Source organism: Vitis vinifera, chromosome 12 (genome assembly GCF_030704535.1).
Source record: "Vitis vinifera cultivar Pinot Noir 40024 chromosome 12, ASM3070453v1".
Taxonomy (NCBI): Eukaryota; Viridiplantae; Streptophyta; class Magnoliopsida; order Vitales; family Vitaceae; genus Vitis; species Vitis vinifera.
In genome coordinates this window covers 20,136,451-20,146,702 of record NC_081816.1, presented here as the reverse complement: position 1 = coordinate 20,146,702, position 10,252 = coordinate 20,136,451, and positions in this window count along the sequence as shown.

Sequence of the window (10,252 nt, the reverse complement as noted above, 5' to 3'; positions counted from 1 at the left end):
TTGAAGCTGGGACCTCAGGTTTTGAAGTGCATTAGGACACCACTCGGCTACACTGATTTGTTATTTGATATGCCAAACAAAACAATATATATTGGATTTTAATTTTTTTATAATATTAAATAAAAATAATATAATATATTTAAAAATTATAAATTAGTTAAAATTTTCATTTTTAATATATTCACATTTAAATATTGTATACATTTCATTTAATATGATTTAATTTGATAATATCAAATATATAAAATAATATTATTGATGTTTAATTTATTCATATATATTTTAAAATTTTTATAATTATTTTTAATTTTAATAATATATAAATTATATATTTATGACGTCACCGGTTCGATAGCGGTTCGATAACGGTTCGACCGCCGGTCCGACCAGTGAACCGTGAACCGGTAACTTTTCCGGTTCGATCACCGGTCCGGTTCTGAAAACATTGATTTTCCCTTTTCAAAATTCAAATTCTTGCAATCCCACATCGACAATCATTACTACAAAAAGGTTTATTTAAGCATTAGAGTGATGGAAACCTTGCAAGTGTGTAGTGCACGTTGGGTTGATCAATGTTTAACCCCATTATGGAAAAAGTAAAGAAATTATAAGCACGAATGACGTGTCAGATAAGGTTATCAGGAGGCTTATCTTTTAAATAGTGTATCAACGTCCCTTGTGGGAGCTAGTCTTGGTCCACCAAAATGTCATGTTCTACTCTCCACTATTCAATAGCTTGTAAATATTTTATTAATTTTTTGAATTATTTGCCCTACTAATATAAAAATAATTAAATTCGTGGTTTAATAAATTTGATTGGTCTTTGTAGTTAATAATTTAAAGTTTATATTATTTAATTACTTTTTTGTGGACATTTATTTTGATTAATAAAGATGAAATATCACAGTAAATGAAAAATAAATTAGAGAGAGATTAATTATTGTAAAATGATTTTTTTTTTTAAATATCCAATTCATAGCTACCTTCTTCAAATTTTAAAAAAATGATTTTTGGATTTAATCAATTAATATATTTTTGGAAACACAATAAATATTATGATGCACCTTTAGCCCTCTTTATTTTTGGTCATGGCTCTTTTACTATGAATTTGAATAACTTGGCTAAACTTTGGTACTCAAGTTTTGGTAATTCTGTTGTTGATACTTTGAAGTAGATTCTTACATCTTGTAATATCTCTAATGACGGTCATAAACATAATGCTTGTTGTGTTTGCCAATATGAAAAAAAACCATAGATTACCTTTTCCATTATTTGAATCCAGAGCTTCTCATCCTTTTACTTTAGTCCGTACTGATTTGTGAGATCCTGCCACTATTATCTCCACAACTAGTGCAAGTTATTTCTTATTATTCCATGATTTTTTTCAATTTTCTTCACTTCATCCCTTACATACTAAAGATCAAGCTTTGCCTACCTTCGTTAAGTTCAAAACCTTAGTTGAAAATCAATTCAATTCTTGATTATAATGTTTATAATTTGATAATGGAGGTGAATTCAAAGCTTTCACCCTCTTTCTTGCTACACATGCAATTGAATATGATAGGCTCAGTTTGAAGGGAAAAAAAGAGAAAAAAAGAAAAAGAAAAAAAAAACGTAGAGAGTTTAGGGTGTAAGGTGGAAGAAAAAAAAAGACAAGAAAATAAGAATGGTGTATTGGTTAATGCATGTGGCAATGGAAAAAATAATAAATGAATAAAAGATACTTTTGTAGTTAAGGAAAGATTGTAATGAGGAGAGAATGTGGTGTCTTTACTATATATAAAGGAAAGAAAAGAAATAAAATAAAAAAGAAAGAAGAAAGGTAGTCTCCTTAATGAAAAATAAAAAATTTAAAAAAAAATGTTGAGAATTTGGTAAGGTATAAAGCTGGTATAATAGTAATAATAATTTAATATGACAATTTTAGGAGTTTTAGTTTAAAATATATAGGTATTGAATGATTATTGGAATAGAATTTTAAAAAGGACATAAGTTTTATGGAAATTTGGAATTTTTTTAATTAAATTGTTATCGATTAGAAAGTTGAAAATAATATTAGTGATAATAATATTAAAATAAGAAATTATTTAGGATTACTAATAATAATATAAAATATTATTAGGATTGTGTAATTTATAAATTTTTGATAAATAGTTAATAGTAATAGTTAATTTTTATTATGTTATATGAGAATTAGATTCTTCACGATTAATTTCTCCAAGGTTTTTGAGTGTTTCTTTGAGGTAAGAAAAATTAATGAGATATAATAATTGACATTTTCATCCTTAATCAATGGGATATAATATTTGACACTTTCGATTCTTATCAATAGCATATAATAGTTGACCTTTACATTTCTTGATGAAATGTAATTGCTTTGAATCCCATGTTATCAGCTACATGTTCACACATGTTTACCACCCTGATGTGGTCCAACACCTTGACCACGTCCTCCACCGTCTCTCACTTCCGCTGCGGTTAAGGAGCATGTTCTACGAATTGCTCATAGTGTGGCAAATCAGAAACAATGTGGTATGATGGGAAGCCACAGTTATATAGATCTCTCATGGTCCCAAACTCATCTCTCTGTTGTTTTTATCTTTAGAAATACACCATCTAAAAGGAGATAGCAGAGTTTGGAAATCAAGGCTTGCACCGATTACAGTAACTCAAAACAATGGTTGGAGGTAAGTAAATGATTCTAAGTCTTTTTCAGATTTGATTCATGTTGCAAATGTTCATATACTTGGATCGAATATATATTGCATGCAATATCTTACATTTGGTATCAGAGCAAACTTAATATTTCCTCTGCCTTGGTATTTGTTTTGTACCAAAATTGCTTAGTTAATGGTTTCTCTTCTGGTTGTAAGATACAATCATACGGTGTGCTTTATAGAAACATCCATTGGTTGATATCTCAAATCACTATTTTAAAAACGAAATACCCATGCTTGATAGAAACATCCAAGAGGCGCAGCCACTCGGGTTCCAACTCAAGGCATCTTCTCACGGCTAAAAGGTCGCAACCTTCGATGCTTTCTGTGAACTGGTACTTATATGAAACGCTTGAAGCATCACCATTCAGGCCCTTATAAATGCTTAGGCTCCGACCAGTAGTCTAACTAGTCCCCTAATAAAAAAAAAAAATACTGCACCAGAAGCTCCTCATCAATGGGATAAAATGGAACTCAGACGACAATCTAAGTTGTTAAAGCGGGTCTGCCTCAGGTACACCCATTTCCGAAGGTGACAATGGTAAGGGCTAGGGTTGCAATCTGGTGGGTGTGGGTACAGAGGCCATTGTGAGTGTCCGTCGACCTCTGTACCAATCCCTCCGCTCATCGCCTACCACGCACAACACCAGCCCCACCACCCCACGCCACTGGTCTTCACGGTATCAATATCGGCGTGGAGGAGCTCGCGTAAAGGCGAGAATGGAGGAATCAGGGCTGCACTCCGGTGGATGCAACTGTCCCGTTTGTGATGGTTGTTGACGCCGTCGCGGCCAACCATCTTGATCTGGTCGATGAAAACAGAAGTTGTTCTTGCTGGTGATGTTGTCGCGTGTGGTGGGGCTCTTCCTGCCATGTGATGTAGGCGGCTCCATAGCTAGTCGGTGATGGTGCAGTCCATGTGGGTGGTAGCGAGCACGTCGTTGTCAGTGATGATGCAGTCCATGCGGGTCGCAGCGTGCATGGCGCTGTTGGGGATGAAGCAGTCTACGGGGTGGCGAAAAATTAGGATGGTGGGTTTCGGTGTAGGTGTTATTAATTTGTGGAACCTAGAGAGAGATTGGTCCCACTATTGTTTTGGGCCTTAATATAAGTGGCTATTGGGCCCATTGGGCTTAATGCATGGGCAATGGCCCATTTTGCAAAAAAAATAATAATAATAAAGGGCTTTAATTGTTGGGCCATGGGGTAATTGTTAAAATTGGACCAATTTAGGCCCTTATAGCCCAATTTAAATTATTTTTTTGATTGGGCTTGTAACTGATTGTTAAAAATTGGACCAGTTTAGGCCCTTATGGCCTGTTTGAAATAATTTTGTTGGGTTTAGGTACCTAATCATAATTTGAAATCCTTTTAAATTAATTTTAAATTATTATGTGATTTTTATACATGCAAATTAAATTATTTTGTTCTAATTTATATGTTTGTATGTGTAAAAATGTAGCCTAAATTTGAGTTAGATAACTCAAAGTTGTAGCTTTAGTTGCATGCAATTGTTGCCTAAATTTGTGTTAGATATGTTAAATTTATATCATATAGTTTTAATATCTAATGAACCATATAATTTTAAATAATTAAGGAATAGCCACAACATCCTTAATTCTATAAAATTATATATTAAGTAAATAAGGATCACATTATGGACATTAATTGTAATTAATTATATAAATATGACGATTTTACCCCACGGGGATTTCATTATGTTTATATAATTAATTAAGATAAAATATTAAAATTGATTTTTCCTAATTTACCCACAAGAGTTAGGAAGAATTAATTTAATAGGTTTATCATAAAGCTTATAGATAGAAAATATTAAACTATATTCATAATAAATTTCATAAATTCAGTAAAATAGTTTGATAAAGTATATCATAAAGATAATGAATCTGATTGAATTAAAGATTTAGCCAACATGTAATTTTTAATAAAATTATATTCAATTTTTAAGCATGTTCTACATTGGTAAAACATGAATTTAAATTAAAGCCTCAAATTTTAATAAGCTTGTAATCTTTTTGTGCAGTTTTACTAGCATATCTGATATTTGTTGTGAGGTTCTCGAACTCAGGGGAGATAACTTTAAGATATGGAAGGAGAGAATTCTTCTTCAATTAGGGTGCATGGACATAGACTATGCCATAAGGAAAGATGAACCACATAAGATCACTGATACCAGCACACCTGATGAAATTCTATTGTACGAATGCTGGGAGAAATCTAATTGCCTCAACCTAATGTACATTAAGACAAAAATTAATGCTGATATACATGGTTCAATCGAGCAACATGAGAATGTCCGCGATTTTCTAAAGGTTATTGACGAGCAATTCGTCACTTCAGATAAAGCCTTGGCAAGCACCCTAATTATGTTCACATCCCTGAAGCTCACTAGTGTAAGAGGTGTACGTGAACACATCATGGAAATGATGGACATACTGACTCAATTGAAGAAGCTCGAGGTAGAAATGTCCAAATCCTTCTTGGTGCACTTTATCCTTAACACTCTTCCGCCTCAGTATGGACCTTTCAAAATCTCTTACAACACACATAAGGATAAGTGGTCTATCAATGAATTGATGACCATGTGTGTTCAAGAGGAAGGAAGGTTATTGATGGAACAAGGAGAAAGTGTCATGCTGGTGACGCAAAAGAAAGGAAAATCTCAAGCCAGTCAAAAAGGGAAGCAACAAATTCCTCCCAAATTTGACATTAAGAAAGACGAAAAGTGTTTTTTCTATAAAAAGAAATGACACATGAAGAAGAAATGTCTGAAATTTCAGAAATAGCTTGAGAAGAAAGGTAACCCTACCTCATTTGTTTGTTATGAATCTAATATGGTTAATGTAAATACCAACACATGGTGGATTGATTCTGGATCTACAATCCAGTGCAAAAGCCATTGGTTGTAAATGGGTTTTTTAAGACAAAGAAAGACTCATTAGGCAACATTGAGAGATACAAGGCCAGACTTGTTGCAAAGGGGTTCACTCAGAAAGAAAGAATCGATTACACGGAAACCTTTTCTCCTATATCTAAGAAAGATTCCTTGCACATTATATTGGCATTAGTAGCCCACTTTGATTTGGAATTGCAACAAATAGATGTGAAAACAACATTTCTTAATAGAGAGCTAGAGGAAGAGGTTTACATGAAACAACCTGAAGGATTTCCCTCTAATGATGGTGAGCAATTGGTTTGTAAGCTTAAGAAATCCATATACGGTTTAAAACAACCATCCCGCCAATGGTATTTAAAATTCCATAACATAATTTCTTCATTTGACCTTGTAGAAAATGTTATGGATCAATGCATATACCTTAAGGTCAGTGGGAGTAGAGTTTGTTTTCTTGTTTTATACATGAACGACATCTTACTTGTAACCAATGATAAGGGTTTACTTCATGAGGTGAAACAATTCCTCTCTAAAAATTTTGACATGAAGGATATGGGTGAGACATCTTATGTCATTGGCATTAAGATCCATAGAGACAGATTTCAAGGTATCTTAGGTCTGTCTCAGGAAACCTATATCAATAAAGTTTTAGAGAGATTTTGGATGAAGGATTGTTCACTTAGTGTTTCCCCTATAGTGAAGGATAATATGTTCAATCTGAACCAATGCCCAAAAAATGATATTGAGAGGGAACAAATGAAGAACATTCCATATGCTTCTGTAGTTGGAAGTTTGATGTATGCTCAGGTCTGCACAAGGCTTGACATTGCAATTGTTGTTGGAATGTTAGGACGATATCGGAGTAACCCAAGTTTGGACCACTGGAAAGCTGCAAAGAAAGTGATGAGGTATCTTCAAGGAACCAAAGATTACAAGCTTATGTACAGATGGACAAGCAATTTAAAGGTTGTTGGTTACTTAGATTCAGACTTTGCTGGTTGTGTTGATTCGCGTAAATCAACATCTGGATCCATTTTTATATTAGCCGGTGGAGCTATATCTTATAGAAGCATTATGCAAACCTTGACTACTACTTCTACTATGGAAGCTGAGTTCATATGTTGTTCTGAGGCTACTTCACATGGTGTATGGCTTAAGAGTTTCATTTTCGGGCTTAGAATTATGGATTCAATATCTAGGCCATTGAGTATATATTGCGACAATTCAGCTGTAGTCTTTATGGCAAAGAACAATAAAAGTGGAAGTCAAAGCAAGCACATTGACATTAAGTATCTAGCCATAAGAGAACATGTTAAAGAAAAGAAAGTGGTTATTGAGCATATTAGCACTGAATTGATGATTGTTGATCCTTTGACTAAGGGCATGCCACCATTGAAATTCAAAGATCATCTAGTGAACATGGGACTTAGTTCCCTTATTTAGTTTTTATTGTACAAACTCTTATTATGATGTTTTCTCATATTAATGTGCACATTTATTTAATTTTGAGAAAATTCAACTTCATTGGACCAAGAATGAATATAGGGTTTATTCATTACGTAATATTGCCACATAAAGAATAATGTTAAGAAATGAATACACTGTAATACATGGAAGGTAACACTCGTTATATAGAGGACTTATCGCCATGATTCATGTATTTGTTACTTAATGCGGATAATTGATAGACTAAGATAGGACATTAGGTTAAAAGTGTGGACCAAGTGGGAGAATGTTATCGGCTACATGTTCACACACGTTCACCACACTGATGTGGTCCAACACCTTGACCATGTCCTCTACCATCTCTCACTTCTGCTGCGGTTAAGGAGCATGTTCTACAAACTGCTCATAGTGTGGCAAATCAGAAGCAACGTGGTATGATGGGAAGCCACAGTTATATAGATCTCTCATGGTCCTGAACTCGTTTCTCTGCTGTTTTTATCTTCAACACCATCTAAAAGAAGATATCAGAATTTGGAAATCAAGGCTTGCACTGATTACAGTAACTCAAAACAATGGCTGGAGGTAAGTAAACGATTCTAAGTCTTTTTTAGATTTGATTCATGTTGCAAATGTTTATATACTTGGATCGAATATATATTGCATGTGATATCTTACATCCCAACCTTTGGGGGTTTGGTTAGAGATTACTAAGAAGTTTGACTCCGTCCATCTTAAAATGAACAAGTTCGAAGTTAGTTTGCCATTTGTAAAGTCTCACCTAATTAGGTGTCATTTGTTATTTTAAACCCAGAATAAAAATATTTTGAACATATTTTATTTGAATTTGATACAAAATTGTTTTCATATAAATATGAATTTTTTGAACTCGAAAGTTTTTTAGAAAAAAAAATAAAAATACATTGTATCTCCTATTCATAATCACATTGAACATTGTTTAGATGTTAGAATTTAATTATTATTTGAATTATTTGAGTTTGAAATTATTTGAATAATAGTATTTTGGTTGATGTATTAATTTTAAAGTTGAGATTTGAGAATTATAGAAATTTTTTATTTTACTATTTTGAAAATGAATTTGGTAATTAGGAACCTTCTAATCACCAAATGATCGTTTGACTCATTTGCACTTTGAACTTTCGAGTTTGAGGTATGAAATGAACATTACAGGGTTTCTGGGACATGACAAATAAACAATGATGAGTTTTTAATATGGATTTCAAGCCAAAAGTCAACATTTCTTGTCTTGCTTCCTTAGTCCAAAATTGTGGCATAATTTTTTTTTTTAGGGAAAAAGAAAAAGAAAAAACCATGGGCTCCTATGCATATAGAAACTCTGAAAGAGAATGTAATGAAACTTGATTGCATGTTGTCTTATCTTTTGTTTCCTCGTTTTTTTTTTCAACAATAAGTTCCTATTGAACATAAAATTTTCAATTGAAATTTCACAAAGAGTCATAAATTTGAAATTCTAAATATTCTTAAAATTGTAATTTTATAATTTTTTTTATGGGAAAAGTGATAGTATAGGAAAATGAACTTTAACTTTTATAAATCAATTTTATTTTTATCTATTTAAAAATATTTTAAAATACATGCATTTTTTCATAAGTTGGATAATTATTTCCTAAAATACCCTTACAAATAAATATATTATAAATTTTTTATTATATAATATGAGATAAAAATCATTGTGGAAAAATTATGATCCTCAGTTGATAAATAAAATCTTTCTAATTCCATGATTAATAATGATTTTATATCTTGTATTATATAAATCAACTCATCTTCTTTTTTTTTTCTTCTTTTTTTTTAATAAAATTGAATAAAAATTTTATTAGTTAACATCAACAATAAAATAAAAAAATTTAAAAATTTAAAATACAATTTAAACCAAAATAATTAACAATTAAATACAATTAAAATTAAAAACTTGAAAATTAAAAAAAAAATTAACTCCCATTGTATTTCCAATTCTTTCTCCAAATTTATATTTTTTGCTAGTGTGTTTTAGCGAAGTGAAAGTTAATTGTATTTTATTTTTATACTTTTACCTTTAAAGGTTTTTTATTTATTTATTTTTTTTAAGTTTTAATTGTATTTTTAATTTTTAAATTTTCTTATTTTATTAACCTAACAATTGGTAAAAAAAATTGTCAATTAATGTTATTAACCTAACAAGTAAAAGGATTATTTTAGGAAATGATTATCTAACTTATGAAAAGTATATATATTTTAAAATACTTTTAAATAGAGAAAGAACTATTGATTTATAAAATTTGAAATTATTTTTTCCTATATTTTTTAAAATTAGTGAGAAAAACCCATTTGTGTAAAGCTAGTACTCTTAAAATTGATAGCTTAAAGTTAATTTTTAAGAAATAGAAATTAAAAATTGAAAGTTAATAATTAAAATTAAAAACTAAAAGATACGATAAAAAGAAAGTGTCTGTGTATGAGAGTCCACGTGTCATATATTTGTGCATCAATATATACCATATATAAGATTGGAGAGGGGATTAAAGTCATCAATGAGATTAAGATAGTAGTATAATAGAAAGACGACTTTAGAATGGTGCCAAAGTGTAATGCCCGATTCAATAAAGGCATAAAAATGGGTTCAAGCCATATTGGTAGGAAAAACTTAGTGGTCTACAATATGATGTAGCTCTCCAAATTGATCTTCCAATGTTTGAAAATAAATAAATTACTTTGTTGAATTGAGGAGCGTACGCAAGAATATAGTCCTCTCAAGTTTTCAAGAGCAATCTTAAAAGATTCTTTCAACAAAAATAGAGGATACATAAAAGATTCTTAAATTTGATTGCTCTTTGTAGTTGATAATTTAAAGTTTATATTGTTTAATTTGATATTTTTTGTGGACATTTATTTTGATTAATAAAGATGAAATATAAGAGTAAATGAAAAATAAATTAGAGAGGGGTTAATTATTGTAAAATGATTTGTTTTTTAATATCCAATTCATAGCTACCTTCTTAATTTTTTTTTTTTAAAAGATTTTTGGATTTAATCTATTAATGTATTTTTGGAAACACAATAAATATTATGATGGACCTTTAGCCCTCTTTACTTCCGGTCATGGCTCTTCTACTAGGAATTTGAATAACTTAGCCAAATTTTGGTGTGCTCGTCTTGG